Source organism: Carcharhinus amblyrhynchos, chromosome 12 (genome assembly GCF_965287045.1).
Source record: "Carcharhinus amblyrhynchos chromosome 12, sCarAmb.v2.hapA, whole genome shotgun sequence".
NCBI classification, from domain to species: domain Eukaryota; kingdom Metazoa; phylum Chordata; class Chondrichthyes; order Carcharhiniformes; family Carcharhinidae; genus Carcharhinus; species Carcharhinus amblyrhynchos.
In genome coordinates this window covers 76,303,959-76,326,033 of record NC_137335.1, presented here as the reverse complement: position 1 = coordinate 76,326,033, position 22,075 = coordinate 76,303,959, and the positions used below count along the sequence as shown (strand labels likewise).

Sequence of the window (22,075 nt, the reverse complement as noted above, 5' to 3'; positions counted from 1 at the left end):
CCAAAAGCTCTGGTTTCAAGTCCCACTTTAATAACTGCGGAAAGTGCGTTTGAACCATGGCCAAATAGGTTGAGTTTCAGCTTGTAAGTCCTTCTAACATGCCTGCTAGCAGGCAGTAAAGAATGAGAGAGTTTCTTTGTCAACCATGCTGCAGAAGTGAACAGCAAACCATTGTGGTACTTCACCGAGCATAATCATAGACCAGTCCAGTGGAAGTTCAAGAAGAAAAAGGTAATATTCACACTGGCAAAAATTACCTTCAGTGCATGTTTATTAAAGTAGCTATATTCTGTGTCCAGTTGATAAGTTATCAGTAATTTTCCATTGATTCTTTAACATGAGTGATTGTTACATTTGGGTGAACACGCACACCTCTTTGCTCACATGATGTTGTTATTGAAAAGTTTTTAACCTATGAGAAACCTGTACCATAACTGTTGAACTCTCCTTTATATACCATAACCAAGTTGAAATTTGTTTTTTATTATCCCAGAGCATTTTAATTAGTTCTGGCAATTTCTGATTTCTATTGTATTTTTAAACAAAAAAAAATTATACTTTAGGTTTAGCTCTATTTCTTGATATTTTATCTACAAAAGAGCTTTTCTTGCTGTTTTCTCCCAGCCAAACTGATGTAACAGCCGATTTCCAGCAGTGGTAAAAAGATGGTTTAAAGTTTTGCCTAAAAGGTAATTGTAGTACCTTATCCTTGGATACTGGCTATCTATTTGTTTCAAAATCCTAGGCTTGTCAGGCTTCAAACCCTCATGTAACTCTTTGCTGATGGTCGGCTTTAATTTTTCCTCTTGAAAAATGATTGTGGCATTTATGTTAATTTTGCATCTATTCCAAGAATGGTTCTTTCTTTGAATGGGGAGTGGGTAGTTTGCATCTTGAAAGATCTTATGGCATTAGGATAAGATGAAGTTTTTGTCGTCAAGGGCTTCAGGATCAACCTGGATTCTGGGCAGATTGAATTAAGATCTTAAAAGATTTGTAGAACTAAAATTCAAAAATTTGTAGTTCACCTTGTCATTGATCAAAAATCAGTATCATCACTGGTGAATCGTAACTAAATGTTCATGTGCCACACTGAATCATTTTAAATAGTTTACTTGTGTTTTTCAAGCAATCTTAAATTCTGGCAGTAGTTTCCAGCATGATTAAGCACTCAACAGATTTTGATACCTCTCTTAGAGTTGACTGCAATGCTTGTCTTCCTTTCTCCTGTCACTTTCCTGTTAATCATCATGGTTGTATCGAGACCAAGAAGCTTCATTTGGTTCTTTTTATATACAGTATAATATTTCTATAACATCAACATTTTCACCAGCACAAGGTGCCCATCTTGGAAACATAAAGCCTCCAACAGTTAATACGTGTATTTGATCGTTACACTACACCAGACTCATGTTTCTGCTGTTGACTTGGCTTCTGTGGACTTCAGACTTGTTCATCTGTTGGCTTGGAATGTTCATAAGGCTGAATATCTTTTAAAAATATTTTAAGATGTGTGGCACAAAAGAATCTCAATGTGCACGTATCAGCTGAAAAAGAACTGTCCAGTCGAATGTCATCTACCTCAAATTCACATCCAAGTGCTTTTTAAATATGAGGATTTCTGCCGCTTTCACCCTTTCAAGCAGTGTCTCACAGATCCCCACTGCCCTTTGGGTGAAAACATCCCTCCTTAAAACCCTGTACCCCCCCACCCCGCCCCGGACAATAATTACTTTAAATTTATGCCCCGATTATTGACTTTTCTGCTAATAATACTAGATCCTTCTTATCCACTCTTATCTAGGTCCCACATAACTTGTGTCTTAATTAAATCTCCTTATCACCTTCTCTGTCCAAAGAAAACGACTTCAGTCTTTCCAATCTTTCGTCATGGTTAAAAATCTCCATTCCTGGCCATAAATCCTTAAGTCTCTTCTGTGCTGTCTTTATTATGATCAAATCATGCCTATGATACAATAACTAGAACTGTGCATTGACTGAAGTAAGAGTATCCCATAAGCCGCCTTGACCATCTTAACTACGTATCCTGCTATCTTCAGGGATTTATGGACATGCAGTCTAAGGTCTCTCTGCTCCTTTGCACTTTCCAGAATCCTGGCAATTATTGTGTGTTTGCTTCTTGGCTCAAAAAGATTTTTAATTACATCAAAGATTTGAATACATTGTACTCCACACTGTTGTTTAGAAAAACCGTACACAACTTAAAATGCCAGCTTATTGGATAATTCATTGCATTCTTTATGGTTAGTACACTTCCCTTTGAATAATTTCTGTCATTGGTATTAGCTCACCCTTTCAACACAAAATGATGCTTTTCTGAAGTATTCAAAGTTTTTCTCACCGTATTCCCCTGATGTTATTGCTTACTGTCTCTGCGCTTGACCTCATGGTAAGCTGCAATGGAACCTTACAGAAGCTATGATATCATCCAGGCAGCTTGTTCTATGCCATGGGACGGCACAGTGACACAGTGATTAGCACTGCTGCCTCTCAGTGCCCGAGACCCGGGTTTGATTCCCACCTTGTTGTGAAGTAATTAGGTCACTGCCTGTGAGTCGTCTGCACGTTCTCCCCGTGTCTGTGTGGGTTTCCTCTGGGTGCTCCGGTTTTCTCCCATAGTCCGAAAGATGTGCTGGTTAGGTGCATTGGCCATGCTAAATTCGCCCTCAGGCGCCAGAGTGTGGTGACTAGGGGGTTTCACAGTAACTTCATTGCAGTGCTAATGTAAGCCTACTTGTGACAATAATGAATAAACTAAGTAAACTGAAACCTATACAGATGGTTGAGCTCTGACAGAGGTACTTTTTCAGGAAGTGTATTGCTTGAGTCAGAATAACCCCAAAGTTTTAAAAACACTCAAAGCCTAAAACCATTCCAAGCAAAACAATGATTTCAAACAATCCTCTTTAAGAATCCTCTTGAAACATTGGCACAGTTCTGCAAATCTTCTGCTATAATAATTCTGAAAGGCAGTGTCGGTGATCCAAGGCTAACCAGTGCTTTCATTTCAATAAAAATAAAAAAATTATGAGATACATAGCTCTTGTCTTTACTAAAAAGTTTCTTTGTTCCTTTGTGCTCAATGAATGAGAAATGGGAAGAATGTGTTGCCTTTATCCAAAGGCAGATGCTGGCATGGAGTTAGCAGCAATTTGAGAGCTATTAGTCACATATTCTTATGCTCTTGCTCGTATGCTGCTACTACTGATAAAGTAATTGTGATGCCCATTGCTCTTTGAAACTTGCCAGGTCTCTGAATCCCCCTCTGGCAATCACTCCTGCCAGGCATGTCAAAAGTGACTTTTCTCATTTCCATTTTGCTTCTTGGATTTCAGCGTTGTAGAATCATCATTGGGGCATTCCTATTTGTTTCCTGTGACATGACATATCACAAGCATTTCACAAACCTAAGAGCATTTTCTTCACTAACTTCAGAAACCCCAAGTAATGCACTTGCCAATCTACAGTCACCACCTCAGATTAGGCAAAAGCTTTTATTTGCTATGTGCCACTACAGCCAAGACATTGTACTGTTGCAGGCCTTCATCTGCAAAAGTAAGATTAGCATATGTTGCTTGAGATGTAATTTTGCACAGACAGCGAAGTATGTAGAATTTGCAGCATTGAAACAGGCATTGGGTCCAGTCAGTCTGTGGCGGTGTTTATGCTCCTCTTGAACCTAATCTCATTCTTCTTTAATTTTTATCAGCTAGCCATCTATTTCATTCTCCCACAATCTTTTCTAGTTCCTTCTTGTATACTACTACATACTGTTTATGTCAACTACTCCTTGTATTATCAAGTTCCACATTTACACCACTCTGACCAAAGAAGGTTCTTCTGAATTCTGTTTGATTTCTTGGTGATACTTGTACTTCCCAAGTGGAAAGACTTGTGTGTATGCTTTCAAACCTTTCATAATTTAAAGACCTGTATTCGGTGTTACCTCAAACCTTTGCTTTTCGGAAGTAAATAAACCCAAACTTTTCATCCTTTCCTGAGGGTATAACCTTGCAGTTTTGGTATCCTCCTTATGAAGTAACAGCTATAGAATAGAAAGTATCGCCAAGCTTAGCAGAAAGCGAAGCATAGTGAGCCAACATTGTCTTTAGTTATTTGTAAGCATAAAGGGGTCTTCTAGCCTGTTAGGCTGTTTCTGAAATATGTCCATTTTCATTTGCACCACACCTGAAATAAGTTGCTGGATTCATTCAGGGAAACTTGCTTTAATGTGAAACTATTCAGGTAAGCAATTCTATCAACAGCAACTTTTTAAAATTATTACCTATTACATATGCATTGATAGAAATGACTTATGCTTGTATGTAGTAGTGTGCTGTGATCCGCTTTGCTTAATTTGACACTTTTCTCTCATCAACCACTTTTCAGCTAAAAACAAATTACTGAGGATGCTGGAATCTGAAACAAAATGGAAAATCTCAGCAGGTCTAACAGTATCTGTGCAGAGAGAACAGAATTAACACTCCAAGTCTGGATGATTCTTGGTCAGGGCTAGACCCTAGCACTAGACCCCAGCTCTGTCAAAGAGTCATCCAGACTTGAAACCTTAGCTCTGTTCTCTCTCCATTTTTCAAGCTAGTATTGAAACTGCATTCTCGTCCATGATTGCTTCCCACCCTGCTTGAACCTCTTTTTGTACTGGATTGTCCTTCTGAATTTGCACGTTTTATCATTTCTACATAACCATCTGCAAAGATCTGCAGCACCTCATCCATATTGGGTCTTTTTATGTCTTGTTTCCTCCAGTAATGCTCCAATTTGCATTCAGTAAAGCTGGACTGAAGTATTGAGCTCAATTTCTGGTAATTACATGCTCATTAAGGGAGGTTATCAAATAATTTAGTGTTATTATTGCACCATTGTTGAGCTTTGGTTGGTTAACGATTATATAACACATGAGTAAGAGAGAAACTGACATTCTGTTAAAGGCAGGGATTTTCAAAGTGGGGGTTGCAACCCATCGGTGGGTCATGGGTTGGTGACAACGGATCATCGGGTAAGTTCTTGCTACCTTTGATCCTGTTCAAAAGAAAGGGAGGTTCAATGATCTTGTTTTTTAAAAAAACACATGGGTTGTTCTGTTTATAGCACACATTTTGTCGAAGGTGTATGACAATGAAGATCTTTCAGACGATGACATAGCCAACATGAGGACTTTTGATGTGGTGGAAAAGCTTAATGTTGCCTGATACAATTCAAGTTACAAGGACTTTATAAAAGGAAAAGATAGGAATTCAGAGAGGCGTGTATTTTTAAATGCACAGTAAATCTCATTTAGATTGTGACTGTAACAGCAGTACTACACTTTGCTTGGTCAGTGGACTCTGCCCGTGTCTCAAATTTTTTGCCAAGAAGGTAGGCTGTAACTTCAAAGTTTGATGAATATGATCATTATCTCACAATCCAACTCATTATTTTTCCTGTGTGCATAAAAATATTTTGCTGTTGAATCAATTTCAAAATGAGATGACATTTGCAAAACAAGAAAACCACTGAGCCGTTTTAATTTTTTTAAAGTATGACAATGCGAGAGAGGATAATCGATGCATTCGCTAGAGAATTCAGTGGTTGCAGCAAAATGTAGCTATTGGTGTGACATATCCCACCTATCTGGGAGGCTTATTGATAGGATGGTAACAGAGGTAATTGGCGATTACCTGTTAACATGTTGCTTTTAGGTGGAAAGTTGATCTGGAGATCTCTGCATTCCAAAGGTGCATCTTAAACAAGAAATCTGCCACAAATAACCATCAGTTAATTTTCTGTGGATGGCTGGTGCACAGTAAATGAGTGTATTGCCTGATTTTGGGCATTTATTTTGAACACAAATATTGACAGTGGCTGTCCCCTTTTGGAGAGAGCTGACTGGCAGTGATTTAACCTGAGGGTCACCACACCTCAAGCTAGGTGTAAGATTGAGACATAAGAACATAAGAAATAGGAGCAGGAGTAGGCCATCTAGCCCTTTGAGCCTGCCCCGCCATTCAATAAGATCATGGCTAATCTGTTGTGGCTCAGTTCCACATTCCCGCCCTCTCCCCATAACCCTTAATCCCCTCGCTTATCAAAAACCCATCAACCCACGTCTTAAAAATATTTAGCGAGGCAGCCTCCACCACTTCAACGGGCAGAGAATTCCAGAGATTCACCACCCTTTGAGTGAAGAAGTTCCTCCTCAACTCCGTTCTAAACCGCCCCCCCTTTATCTTGAGGCTGTGCCCCCTAGTCCTACTGTCCTTTCTGAGCAAGAAGTCTCTCCACCTCTATCCTATCCATCCCATTCATCATCTTATGTCTCAATGAGATCTCCCCTCATTCTTCTAAACTCTAACGAGTACAAGCCTAGTTTATTCAGCCTCTCCTCATAGCTCAACCCCCTCAACTCCGGTATCAGCCTAGTAAACCTCCTCTGCACTCCCTCCAAGGCCAAAATATCCTTGCGTACGTGTGGCGACCAAAACTGCACACAGAACTCCAGCTGCGGCCTCACCAGTGCCCTATACAGCTGCAGCAAGACCTCCCACTTTTATATTCAATCCCCCTCGCTATGAAGGCCAGCAAACCATTAGCCTTCCTGACCACCTGCCACACCTGCAGGCTGGGTTTTTGCGACTCATGCACAAGGACCCCGAGGTCCCTCTGCACCGTCACCTGCTGCAGTTTTTTGCCACGTAAGTAATAGTCCTTCCTACCATTATTCCTACCAAAGTGGACCACCTCGCACTTGCCAACATTAAATTCCATTTGCCAGTTCCTGGCCCATTCGCCCAGCCTATCTAGATCCTTCTGCAGACTCTCCACACCCTCTGCGCAGTTTGCCGTTCCACCAATCTTGGTGTTATCAGCAAATTTCGACACCATACACTCGGTTCCCTCCTCCAGATCATCTATATAAATGGTAAATAGCTGAGGCCCCAGCACCGACCCCTGGGGCACTCCACTAGTGGGGCCTTCATGAATAACTCAGCCGGTACAGGAATTGAACTTGTGCTGTTACACAGGAACATAATTAGGAGCAGGAATAGGCCATCTGGCCCCACTAGCCTGCTCCACCTTTCAATAAGATCGTGGCTGATCTTTTCGTGGACTGGGGGATACACGATATGTTGATATCACTATGCATCAGCTGTCCAGCCAATTGAGTTAAACTGACTGATAAGAACAATTGGGAGATTCAGGATCTCCTTGACTGCAAATGCAAGGTCTTTCTGAACTGGCCGCTCCACCAGAACTCTCAAGAGGAAACAAGCATACAGGCAACTGAAGTCCAAGATGCAATAAAAAACCCATGACCTAAGGAACAGATGGTAGGTGGAGAGCGTGCAGGAGACATCCATTCGCTGACATCCACAATGTCTGTGGCTTCTTCAGTGCAATAAAAACTATCTATGGTTTGAGTATCTAGGGACCCACCCCTAGATACCCCTAGCCAAAAACAGAGACATTCATTAAAGACAGCTAGATAGTCAACACTGACGAGAGGGAGTAATTTGACGACCACCTCAACTGGGGATAGCATGGTGACACAGTGGTTAGCACTGCTATCTCAAGGCTCCAGGGTTCGATCCTGGCCTCAGGTCACTCTGTGTGGGGTTTCTATGTTCTTCCTGTGTCTGTGTGGGTTTCCCCCTGCAGTCCAAAGATGTGCGGGTTAGGTGGATTGGCCATGCTAAATTGATCCCTTGTGTCAGATATGTGGGGTTTTGGGAGTAGGGCCTGGGTGAGATAGTTGTTGGTGCAAGCTTGATGGGCCAAGTCTTTCTGCATTGTAGGATTAACCTTTGACACATGTACTCAGCATCATCCTGCAATGTTATCTACCACCATCTTGGTGAAACCAACTCGCTGTGAGGTCGAAAAAGCCACTTGACAGCTGAAAAACATAAAGGCCTCCAGCGCAGATGGAAAATATTAAAATGCAGTAGAGAGGCACTCTTGACAAGAATCTACAACCACATCATCCTTGTCTGGAAGTAAGAAAGCATGATGTGGAGATGCTGGCGTTGGACTGGGGTAAACACCAGGTTAAAGTCCAATCAATTTATTTGATAGTAAACTCACAAGCTTTCGGGGTTTGCCCCTTCGTCAAGTGAATGGAGAGTTCTGGCCTCAGACAGAGCATATAGCAGCACACACAGTTAACAGACGACTGATTAGAATGTGAGTCTTCACAACTAACCTGCTATTCAAATCTTAAAGATGCAGACAATGTGAGTGGAAAGAGCATTAGGCACAGATTAAAGAGATGTGAATTGTCTCCGACAGTACAGTAAATGACTTTTTGCAAACCCAGGCAAGTCATGGGGGTTACAGATAGTGCGACATGAACCCAAGATCCTGGTTGAGACCGTTCTCGTGTGCAGAACTTGGCTATCAGTCTCTGCTCAGTGACTCTGCACTGTCGTGTCGTGAAGGCCGCCTTGGAGAATGCTTACCTGTAGGTCGGAGACCGAATGCCCGTGACCGCTGAAGTGTTCGCCAACACGAAAGGAACAGTCTTGTCTGGTGATTGTCGAGTGATGTTCATTCATCCATTGTCGTTGCATCTGCATGGTCTCCCAAATGTACCATGCTTCGGGACATCCTTTCCTGCAGCGTATTAGGTAGACAACGTTGTGGTACATGGCATGTACTCTTGCAACCCGGCCAACGTTGACACCAGATGATACTTGTCCATTTGCACACTCCATGGCTGTGCTCCAAACTATCGTCGACACATTGACCAAGGCGTATGAAAGAATGGACCACTAAAGGTTCAGAAAACACCAAGGCATATGAGAGAACAGAAGAGAGTGCAGAATGTAGTGTTACAGTCATAGCTAGGGTGTAGAGAAAGATCAACTTAATGCATGGTTAAAAGTCTGATAGCAGCAGGGAAGAAGCTGTTCTTGAGTTGGTTGGTATGTGATCTTAGACTTTTGTACCTTTTACCCAAAGGAAGAAGGTAGAAGAGAGTATGGCTGGAGTGCATGGGGTCCTTAATTATGCTGGTTGCTTTGCTGAGGCAGCAGGAAGTGTAGACAGAGTCAGTGGATGAAAGGTTGATTTTAAGGCTGGTTTGCATGATGGATTGGACTACTTTCATGACTTTTTGTAGTTCCTGTGGTCTTGGACAGAGCAGGAGCCATACCAAGCTGCAATACAACCAGAAAGAATTCTTTCTATGGTGCATCTATTAAAGTTGGTGAGAGTCGTAGCTGACATGCTGGATTTCCTCAGCCTTTCGAGGAAATAGAACGTTGGTTGGCTTTCTTAACAATAATGTTGGTATGGGCAGACCAGGACAGGCTGTTGGTGATCTAGACACCCAAAACCTGAAGCTCTTGACCTTTTCTACTTTGTCCCCATTGATGTAGACGGGCATGTTCTCCTTTACGCTTCCTGAAGTCAATGACAATCTCCTTCGTTTGTTGACATTAAAGGAGAAATTATTGTTGCTGCACTGGTTGACCAGATTCTCTATCTCATTCATGTACTCCTGTCTCATCATTGTTTGAGATCTGACCCACTACGGTGGTGTTGTCAGCAAACTTGAAAATTGAATCATTTCCCAGATCATGAGCCTTCTCTTGGCATGAGCAGACATTGACAATGAGATCCAACATCAACTCTGACGTGCCAGCACAGTCTTTGGATACCTGAGGACCAATGTTCAAAGACCAAGACCTTGAATCCAGCACCAAACTTATAGCCTATGGAGCAGCCATGGTCCCGCCCTGCTGTATGCATCAGAAACATAGACAATATACAGCAGAAACCTCAAATCCCTGAAGCGATATCACCAACGCTGCCTCCAAAAATCCTGCAAATCCACTGGCAGGAGAGGTGTACCAACATGAGTGTCGTGTTCCAGGCCAATATCCCTAGTATCGAGGCACTGGTTACACTGGACCAGTTGTGTTGAGTGGGCCACGTTGTGCACGCCTGACACAAGACTCCTAAAAAAAAAGGGGTCTATTCCAGGCTCCACGATGGCAAGCAATCACTAGAAGGGCAGAGGAAACGCAACAAAGCCACTTAGAAAGCCTCCCTAGGTAAATGCAACATCCCCTGCCAAGACCCAGTCAAAGTAGAACAGCATTAGTTCAGATTAAAACCAATATTTTAGGCATTCAAAACAAATAGGCTGCTGCAACAGCAGTATCAGATGCTGGTTGACAGGATGGCACCAATAAAATGCCTGGGTCTGAGAGAAACATCTTACAGAGAAACATGATTAAAATACATTTCTTAAAGGCACAGTATCGTTGCACCCCATCAACACATGGGAATTGATTGCCTTAGAATGCACAAACTTGAGAAGACGCACCCATGAAGGCACCAATCACAGACACAGGTATGCCAAGCGTGAACAGCGGAAAGAGCGCAGAATCCAGAGTATCCCACCCACTCACCTCATCAAACACTGCCTGCCAAACCTGCAGATCCAGGATTGGGCAATTAGCAACACAGTGACACAGTTGATAGCATTGCTGCCTCATGGCGCCACGGACCCAGGTTTGATTCCTAGTTCACTGTCTGTATGGAGTCTGCACATTTTCCCCATCTCTGCGTGAGTTTCCTTCAGGTGCTCTGGTTTCCTCCCACAGTCCAAAAGACCTGCTGGTTAGGTGCATTGGACGTGCTGTATTCTCCCTCCATGTACCTGAACAAGTGCTGGAATGTTGTGACATGCTGATTTTAATCATTAACCCTATTAGTTTAATGTAAACCTACTTGTGACACTAATGAATAAACTTAAAGTATCTACCCACCGCAGAACCCACCTTCCCAGAGAGGAAATAAGTCACCCTCGACCCTGAGGAGCTGCCCAAGGCAGAATATGTTGACAAGAGGAGCAAAATACTGACACCAATTTCCTTTTTGCTGGGATATGGCTTGAATAAATTGGAAATTGGATGTGAAGTGGACCCGCTGGTATTTAATGTACTGCATAATACTAGTACAAAGTGGGAAGAGCATATTTCATTACTGTTGAAGTGGAAATTTCCCTGATTCTTGACTATGGTAGAAAGACTCAACAAAGTTCGTTCTAACGAAACAAAGAACAAAATCAGCCTGGGAAACAGGCCCTTCAGCCCAACGAGCCCGCGCCGCCATCTCAACACCACCAGTCCCCCTCTCCACCCACGACCCCTGTCTAATGTTCTATGGCCATCCAGATTGAGGGAAACTGATTTAGGGACAATTTATTCCTGCCGATCAGCCTAACAACACATCTTTGGGGTGTGGGAGGAAACTGGAGCACCCGGAGAAAACCCATGCAAGCACGGGGAGAATGCGCAAACTCCCACAGACACCGGCCCAAATCCATGTGTCTGCACAGCAATCAGCGATAGTCACTGAGCTGTCGTCTTGCCCAGTATCTGGTCCAGCTTAGGCACACACTAACGACATGAAGCACTAGGCCAATCTCGAACAACCAAGAGCAGCCCCAGTACGACCCGTCTCGTGCATGCCCCTCGTTGGACACGAGGCGGGCCGACTTATAACCTGTGAATGAAAAGGGAAAAAAAACATTATTATTATACCATATCCATTTACCTTACCAGGGTCGCCCCAATGCTGATGACCCTTATTTAAAACAATCTCCTATATCCACCCATCTCCAACCCAGTCATGTGCCTGTCTAAGTTACTCTTAAATGACTCTAGTGTGTTTGCCTCCACCACCTTACTTGGCAGAGCATTCCATACCCCCACTACCCTCTGTGTGAAAAACCTCCCTCTAATATCTGTGTTGTACCTCTCCCCCCTCACCTTAAGTCCATGGCCCCTTGTCCTACGTGTCTCTATCATAGGAAATAGCTTACCTCTGTTTACTCTATCTATACCCTTCATAATCTTATATACCTCTATTAGATCCCCCCTCAGTTGGCGTCTTTCAAGGGAAAAGAGCCCCAATTTCTTCAATCTTTCCTCATATCCCAGTCCTTCCATACCAGGCAACATCCTGGTAAACCTCCTCTGCACTCTCTCCAGAGTCTCCATGTCCTTCCGGTAGTAAGGCGACCAGAACTGGACGCAGTACTCTAAATGCGGCCTAACCAACATTCTGTACAACTGCAACATTAGACTCCAGCTCTTATATTCTATACCCCTTCCTATAAAGGCTACCATACCATAGGCTTTCTTCACCACACTCTCCACTTGCACTGCCACCTTCAAAGACTTGTGCACTTGCACCCCCAGGTCTCGCTGCGATTCTATACTCCTTATGGGCTTACCCTTTACCATATAACTCCTCCCTACATTATTCCGGCCAAAATGCATCACCTCACATTTATCCGGATTAAGCTCCATTTGCCATGTATCTGCCCAATCAACCAGCCTATCAATATCCTGCTGTATTGCCAGACACTGCTCCTCACTGCCCGCCAATCCAGCCATCTTGGTGTCATCAGCAAATTTGCTGATCACACCACCTACTCCCTCTTCCAAATCATTTATATACACTACAAAGAGAAGAGGTCCCAGTACTGAGCCCTGCGGCACACCACTAGTGACAGACCTCCAGCTAGAAAAGGACCCCTCCACTACTACTCTCTGACTCCTCTTTGCAAGCCAGTTCTCTACCCATCTAGATACCTGACCACATATCCCATGAGCTTTAATCTTCTGTACCAACCTACCATGAGGGACTTTGTCAAACGCCTTACTGAAATCCATATAGACAACATCAACGGCTCGTCCTTCGTCGACCGTTTTTGTCACCTCCTCAAAGAATTCTACCAGATTCGTAAGGCAACACTTCCCCTTTACAAAGCCATGCTGCGAATCCTTCGTAACGCTCTAAGTGCGCATACATCCTATCCCTAAGAATCCTCTCCATCAACTTACCTACCACTGACGTTAAGCTCACCGGCCTATAGTTACCCGGGCTATCCCTCCTACCCTTTTTAAACAACGGTACCACGTTCGCTATCCTCCAGTCCTCTGGGACCTCACCTGTGTCCAAAGAAGAGACAAAGATTCACGTCAGAGGCCCAGCAATCTCAACCCTCGCCTCCCTAAGCAGCCTAGGATAAATGCAATTGGGCCCCGGAGATTTATTGGTTTTAATGCCAGCTAAAAGCCCTAACACTTCTTCCCTCGTAATCGATAGATCTTTCAATTGGTCTACCGCTCCCTCAATGACCGTACCAGACATCAAGCCCGTCTCCTTCGTGAATACTGACGCAAAGTATTCATTCAGGATCTCCCCCATTCCCTCTACCTCTAAGCACAATTCCCCACGTCTGTCCCTGAGAGGACCAATTTTACCCCTAGCCACCCTTTTGCTCTTAAGATGGGAGTAAAACGCCTTTGGATTCTCCTTAATCCTACCTGCCAAAGCCATCTCATGCCCCCTCTTTGCTCTCCTAACTCCCCGTTTGAGATCCCTCCTACTGTCTCTGTATTCCTCCAACGCTCTGTCTGTTCCCAGCTGCTTAGACCTGACATACGCCTCTCGTTTCTTCCTAACCAGGTCTTCTATATCTCTAGTAATCCACGGTTCCCTAATCCTTCCTTTCCCATCCTTTCTCCTAACCGGCACATGCCTTTCCTGCACCCATTGTAGTTTTCCCTTGAAAGACTCCCACACGCCTAACGTGGCCTTGCCTTCCAGCAGCCTATCCCAGTCTGTATCCCTAAGCTCCTGCCTAATCCAGCTGTATCTAGCCTTCCCCCAATTTAGCACCCTCCCCTTAGGACAGCTGTCATCTTTTTCCATTCGTATCCTAAAGTAGGCAGAGTTGTGGTCACTATTAGCCACATGTCCGCCTATCGCAACCTCAACCACCTGACCTGGCTCATTTCCCAGAACTAAATCCAGTATCGCCCCCTCTCTAGTTGGGCTATCTACATACTGTTGCAAGGATTCTTCCAATACGCATCTTACGAATTCCTCCCCATCCAACCCCCCAGCTCTAGGCACCTTCCAATCCACGCCACTACAACAACCCTGTTCTTCCTACACTTATCCAAAATGTCCCTACATATACCCTGTTCCACTGCCCGCGGGCTATCGGGCAGCCTGTAGTACACTCCTAGCATAGTAATGGCCCCCTTCCTATTCCTCAACTGCACCCACAGAGACTCAATTCCCAACCCCCCTATGTTATCCTCCCTCTGCACCGCTGTGATCTGCTCCCTAACTAAGAGTGCCACTCCCCCTCCTCTTTTCAACCCTCCCCTATCACGCCTAAAACACTTATACCCTGGAATATTTAGCTGCCAGTCCTGCCCCTCCTTTACCCACGTCTCTGTCACTGCCACCACATCTAAATTCCTCGCGAACATCAAGGCCCTAAGTTCATCCGACTTTCCCGTCACACTCCTCGCATTAAAACAGATGCACCTAAGACCCTCAGGCCATCTCGGATCCTCCTCCTCCTGGGGGATTTTCCTATCATCTAGACTTACCCTGACCTCCAACTCACTCCCAGTGCCTGAGCTGTCTCTCTCCTCCCCACCCCCCCCTCCATATTAGTTTAAACCCTGCCTAAACACTCCAGCCAGCTTCCCAGCTAAAATATGTGTACCCTTCCCATTTAAGTGTTCCCTATCCCTCTTATACAAGTGCCCTTCCTTTGCAAAGACTTCCCAATGGTCAACAAAACTAAAACCTTCTGTCCTGCACCAATCCCTCAGCCACACATTCAGCTGCAGGATCTCATTATTCTTATCCCTGCTATTGCTGGGCACTGGCAGCAGCCCAGAGATTGCCACCCTGGAGGCCCTACACTTCAGCCTGGCTCCCAACTCCCTGAACTGCGTACGTATTTTCCCCCTACTCTTCCTTCCTATGTCCTTCTCACCTACATGTATAATTACATCCGCCTGGGTCCCTTGACCCTTCAAGATTCCCTCTACCCTCTCTGACACATCCTGTACCCCTGCTTCAGGGAGGCAGAAGACTGCATGCAGTATTGGCAAAAACTTGAGTTCAGAGAGCCGTCGTTATGACTTGCTAATTCTGCTCTCAAGTCCACGCTAACATAGAATCAGTTCGGTATTTATACGTAATCATTATCAGTTATTCAGAAATTTGATCAATGAAAGCGTCATAAGCAATGTCATAATCATGGTACAGCCTGCTGACCTCCTAAAACTCTGTCTCATCAACAGAAGAAGGCCGATGACTTCTTCATTTCTGACCTCATCTCGCCTCACTCGTCCAGCCCTAAGTTATGTGGAGTCAGCCTTTTCAGGTCTTAGAGGTCAGGCATAACTTGACCACCTCTGGTCTTATTCATGTCTTACGTTATGCAGAGTCAGTTTTCCTTATTTTGTACTAAATACTTGACCAATTTTTCCATCATGCCGCTATTTCATTCGTACAACTTCACATTACGTCTCCCACATGATGTGGGTCATGAGGGTCAGCCATTTGGTAAAAGTGGGTTGCCGGGAAGAAAGTTTGAAAAACACTTTTTAAAAAAAAATTAGGTTAAGCTAAACCCATTTGGTGTCAAATAGAAATTATTGGAAACGCTAAAAGCTGGAGAATCAGCATCTATGGATAGAACAAAAATTATCAGTCCAGATATGGAGAATGGAATTTTACCACCTTGGGGCGGGCGAGGCTCGCAGAACAGAATTCTCCATTGGCCTTAGTCGGGTATTTACAAGCCTGGCCTGAGTGACATCGTAAAGTCCTGGCCAGAGACTTCATCGGCATTAGTGTTTTCTATTTTGTTTTGGATTTCCAACATCTGGAGTATTTTTAAATGCGTTTTGTGTGTTTTGATGCTGCTAGGCTCCTAATAATCCTGAAGAAAGTGGTAGGATTTTGAACACTAAACTTTGCATTATTTTGGTGTTCTGCAATTTCTATGTAAAAGATTGAATAGGAAAAAAAATATGGATTTTATAGTACTGTTGACATCATTATTGTTTGAAAAGCTTAGTCTCTATAAATGAGTCACTTTTGACAAGACTTTTTCCCTTGATCTGGCTTTGCTAGGTGTTGATTTATTAATGTTTTAATATTGCTGCAGGTTTTTACTGTTTCCTTCCTGCAAAGGGAAAAAAAGGGGTTGGCCCAGAAAAATCCCTCTAAATGATTTGTTTCGAGTGATTCATCTCCTTTGTGAGGTGACAGCAATGAAATTATATTCGGAATCTGAATTTATTTCAAAGAATAAGGAAAACTATACAGTAGTAAGCAAACTAACATTCCTTGAAGCAGTAATTACTGTTCTCGAAAAGAAAGTCATTCACCTCTTATATATGAGCATTTAATTATGAAATGTATACCCTACACGTACAATTTTGTTTATCCCTCACTTTTGGGAAAGTTAAAAGTACTGTTATGCTGGTTAATGCAAATGAGGATGTGATTTAATTTGATTTATTATTGTCACATGTATTGGTATACAGTAAAAAGTATTGTGTCTTGCGCTATATAGACAAGACATATCATTCATGGAGAACGTGGGGGGAAGGAAAGGAGAGGGTGCAGATTATAGTGCTAAGGTCATAACTAGGGTGTAGAGAAAGATCAACTTAATATAATTACTTCAATTTAATTCAGAAGTTTGATGGCAGCAGGGAAGAAGCTGTTTTGAGTCAGTTAGTATGTGACCTCAGAGTTTTGTATCTTATTCCTGATGGAAGAAGGTGGAAACGCTTATGCCCAGGTGCGTGGCATCCTTGATTATGTCACCTGCTTTTCCGAGAAGACGGGAAGTGTAGACTGAGTGAATGGCTGGGAGACTGGTTTGCGTGATGGACTGGGCTACATTCACGACCCTTTGTAGTTTCTTGCGGTTGTAATCAGAGCCGGAGCCACACCAGGCTGTGATACATCTGGAAAGGCCATTTCCTATGGCATATCTGTAAACATTGATGAGTGTTGTTTCAGACATGCTGATTTTCCATAGCCTCCTGAGAAAGTAGAGGCATTGGTGGGCTTTCTTAACTACAATGTCGGTGTGGAGGTACCAGGACAAGTTAGTGATCTGGACACCCAGAAACTTGAAGCTCTCGACGATTTCCACTTCATTCCCATTGATATGGATGGGCTCCACTGCGCTTCCTGAAGTTGATGACTATCTCCTTTGTTTTACTGACTGAGGCACGGTATGCTGTATGAATTGCAAAAAATGTTGATGTGCAGTAAGATTCTTTGAGAGATCTGGATTATGATATGTAATATATTTAAATCTCTATAGAATTAGCTTTATAGTTCCTGTGTTTTGCTGTTCCTCAGTGTCTTCAATACAGGTATACGTGCTGAATGCCATACTGCAGAGCATTAAAGCATGTTAGCAACAACATATTGAAGAATACAAGACTGCAGGATTCCTTTTATGGTTGCATATTGTGGTCACCAAACAAATCTACATTTAAAGAAAATTCTTCAAATTAAAAATATTGCTTGATGCTGGAACTAAGTCCTGAAAATAATGTTATTTGCAGCTGTCAGACCTGCTCTTCCACTCTTCCTGTGTTCGAATCTGCAGTCACTCCAAAATCTAGAGATCCCCTGTTGCCAGTCTCTCTGCAGTAGAAAAAGTCCTAAGAAGTTGAAAATGAACTGCATATACTTGCATGATTAGAGTTCAAATCCTCTCTCAATTGGGATGCTTTCAAATAAAATGAAACTATTTTGCTCTCATACTGCAGATGAGATGCATCTGAAAAGATTGAAATGTCTTTTCAAGTCACATCATGTAAGGAGGATGACTTTTGCAATTTTTACTGTCCTCCATTAACCATCCCATTTGTTTTAAAATGGAGAGGGACAGCCAAGGGCTGAGCTTTCTATTTAAGGCAGAATTTTGGACCCTCATACAGAGAGCAAAGAAGCAGCAAGACTAACGACATGTTGTATTTTTGATCTTTTTGCCCTCCTATTTCTGCTTTCATTCCTTTGCATTTTTTAAAATTATCATTCTTTATTGACCCTGAAAAGTGTCAAGTCTGCCTCACTTTGTCAAAGTATCTGATGAATGCTGCTACTATTTAGTAGCAACACAAATGTGATTTATCACTAATAGGATACTGCCATCAGGCCATAAAGATATTCTACCTAGCTCACAAATGACTAATATGGTATATGAATTTCAGTGCCCACGTGATGCTAGATATGTAGACCATACATCCCAAAGCTTGACAAATCATACCAAAATGCATGTCTGAGCTGCCGTTCATGATGGGTGAGGTACAGATCATCCCCGACCAACCTATGCTTGCAAAGTTGAAAACACGGTGTATCACAATAGATGTGATTCTGCAAGTGGTTAACATTTGCTCCGTTTGCTAGTAACTAGGCTAACAACTAAAGATTGTCAGGCTCGCAGTGTGTACTGTATGCTATATATATTTATAAATAAATTTACAAATGCGTATGTACAGGAAAGAACCTGTACGTATATTATGCCTGTTTCAGCCTATCACTGATTCATTTTCCAGGGCAATCCCTTGACCAATTAGGGTCATGTTGTCGGGTTTTAAATTTCAAGCAGTGCTTGATAATCGTCTGTCAATCATCAGAGTCCGTCAGCCAACCAATTGGCATTCTGTTCTCATGCAGAATAAATTGGTATTCCCCTATACAGATATCTTTGTGAGATGTTCTGATGAGTGCAGGATAAACATGACTCTTTTAGCAACACTGAAATATAACTTTGTTTAATAAAACAAAGCATGTCTAATGCATATAAGTAAAAAGAAAAATACGAAATGGGGAAGGAAATGTAAATCTTTCCCTGCTGCCACCAGGCTTTTTTGAATGGACCTACCTCATTAAATTGATCTTTCTTTCCACCTTAGATATGACAGTAACACTATATTCTGCACCTTCATCTTTTCTCCTCTATGAACAGTATGCATTGTATAGCATGCAAGAAATTATACTTATCACTGTATACTCATACATGTGATAATAATAAATCTAATCAAAGATGCAGTGCAGTAACCAAGGTGCCTTAGACAGCACCTTCTGTAACCACTACTATCAAAGACAAGCACAGCAACAAGTTCACTTGGAAATTCCCTCACCAAATGTGACTTGGAACTATATTGTTATTCCTTCACTGTTGCTGAGTCAAAATCCTGAAACTCCTTCCCTAACAACTCTAGTTGACAGTAGTAGTTCAAGAAAGTGCTTGCCACCAGATTTTCAAGGGGAATTGGGGTTTAACGATGAATGCTGGCCTAGCCAGTAAAGCCTACATCCCTTGAATGAATAAAAAAACACAATAGCCTGTAACTTCCTGGCTCGATAGTAGTCATGATGTGGATATGCCGGCGTTGGACTGGGGTAAACACAGTAAAAAGTCTGACAACACCAGGTTACTATCAAATAGATCGGTTGGACTGAAACCTGGTGTTGTCAGACTTTTTACTGTACTTCGTCGCTCTTCAGTGTTGTATTTTGGGGTACTCCGAAGGTGCACTGAGGGATCCCTCTGGGAAGTTTCCAGGTCTAATCTTGTATGGCAATTGTCCAGAAGTGCTAAATTCCCCTGAACTGTGCTAGGAGCCATTCGACAAAATGACTCAAATCACTATTTTCAGATTGACCTGCCACTGTTTTACTAATAGTTACTCAGTTGCTCTACCTCTTCTAAAGCTTTCAAACTTTAGTGTAACTATTTAAATACCTAGATCAGGTCCTGCACAGGACACCTTCCCACCCTTCAACAGCATTCCCATTCCTCCTCGATCTGACCTGTGTTGCACTGTACTGATGTGATCAGGCACTCTTTTCACTTCAGATCCCAAGTCACTGCAGTCAGTGGAGGTTTCAATGAAATTTTCCAGAGCAGGTAAGTGCGCTTTAAACCCTTTTAGGTTCAGTAGGCCAAGACTTTGTCATAAATTGGAGGTTATGACCCAAGATAGTTGTCAAATGTATCCAAAGAAATGTATGCAGATTTAGTGTGGGTATTTGAACTAGTCCAATGCTGTACTTAATTCATTACGTCAAGCTGTAATGAGATTAATTGAAATGGCGATATAATTTGTTAATTCCAAATTGAAGTCACCATGCTGAGAAACAAAAGTTGTTCTCCTCTACTGGAGTTTTTGATTCGCACTCTGTGGCACTACAATTCTGCCTTTTGTAATTATTGTGGCATTAAATCGTTAAGATGAAAACATCTGGTCTGTCTGTCTTCGATACTGTCTTTCCTACATGTTATTAAAGGATCACCCATTCATTTTAAGTAGCTTTGCTTGGATTAGCTTCAGATAATCCGACTTTTTTTTATCAGCTTTTAGTTTTATTCTGTACGTGTTCGTTTTATTTCATTCACAAAACATAACTTGCCCTCAACTGGGTGGTTATAACACCCAGAACGGAAGAGGATTCAAAATTTGAAGGTGGAGAGCTAGTAGCTGAGCAAAAGGCCAGAGAACAAGCCTTATCTGTTTTAGATCATTTAAACCACTAAGTTGGGAAACACTGTATAGAACTTTACACAATTAAAACACTGGTGATGTGTCATGAGAACCTAATGACCTGTTGAAGACAAAAAAAGGAAAATCACAAAGGATTTTTTCTCATGGAAGTATTGTTTTGAGCACTTATAAATGAATTGATTTGATTCAAGAATTAGCCAGATTGAAAACTGAATTCTTAATTTTCATTTTAAGATTTCTAGCAGAATAAGCTGCCATTGGTATGGAGCCAGATAGGATTCACATATTGCTATTATATATAAATATCAATTTAAAAATATCAATTTGATTTTCATGGATATGAGTTTCAATGAATGTACTTTGTAATTTTAGTTCTTTATATATACATATGAAAACATTTCAGTTAAGTGAGTCTGACTTTTTGCACACAGTCTCTATTTGATATGAAATCCATCTGGAAATAAATGCAATTGTTTATTTGATTTCTGTAAGATTGTGGCATTCAGGCAGTGATGTAAAATTACTGTTAGAACAAGATGATACAGTGACCTATCTCATTAGGTTGTGGATAACAAATGAGTGCCATTGAGGACCAGAGAATTGCTGCAACTGCCATATTTGGAGAAGGGAAAGTGGCAAGAAGGCTGACTTTCCAGAGAAGCTAGCAGAGTTGATAGGAATTTCACCTTGCGGGGTGGGGTAAGGCTATGTACTTTTTTGAGTCCAGGAACTCTGCAGATTGAAGGCATGAGAATAACGACCCAAGGAGTCATGGGCAATCGTGCCAAAGGGAAGCATCAGGCAATCTGTAGACGCAGACTTCAAAAAAAACTTAATTAAATTTTCAGTCAAAATATCCTTTTCTTAAAGCTTATTGTATTTCACAAACATCATACTGGAGACTCAAACTTGAGTTGCTCCACAACAATAACTAATGACCAAAGTTTGCAACTACATGTGAATACATTGGGCTCTCCTGTGCCACACAGGAGGTGAGCTTGTTTTAAGTTCAGCAGGACCTTCCCATCTCCAACTTTAATGGGTGTTTTCAGCCTGCCACACAACCAACTCATTTATTTGGTAACATTGAGGCTATATTAACAATTAAGTTTTAAAAATTACTGTGCCAGTGCAACCACCATAGTATAAGAACATAAGAAATAGGAGCAGGAGTAGGCCATCCAGCCCTTCGAGCCTGCCCCGCCATTCAATAAGATCATGGCTGATCTGTCGCTGCTCAGTTCCACTTCCCCGCCCTCTCCCCATAACCCTTAATCCCCTCTCCTATCAAAAACCCATCAACCCGCGTCTTAAAAATATTTAGCGAGGCAGCCTCCACCACTTCAACGGGCAGAGAATTCCAGAGATTCACCACCCTTTGAGTGAAGAAGTTCCTCCTCAACTCCGTTCTAAACCGCCCCCCTTTTATCTTGAGGCTGTGCCCCCTAGTCCTATTGTCTTTTTTGTGCGGGAAGAGTCCTTCCACCTCTATCCTATCCATCCCATTCATCATCTTATACGTCTCAATGAGATCTCCTCTCATTCTTCTAAACTCTAACGAGTACAAGCCCAGTTTATTCAGCCTCTCCTCATAGCTCAACCCCCTCAACTCCGGTATCAGCCTAGTAAACCTCCTCTGCACTCCCTCCAAGGCCAAAATATCTTTGCGCAGGTGCGGC

General features: G+C 42.5%; 1 protein-coding gene across 11 annotated transcripts in view; it reads left to right on the top strand.

Annotated features, from left to right (window-relative positions):
- LOC145351115 (RAC-gamma serine/threonine-protein kinase) overlaps window positions 1-22,075 on the top strand; it is a 317,330-nt gene that overhangs the window by 229,887 nt on the left and 65,368 nt on the right. The window lies entirely within an intron of this gene.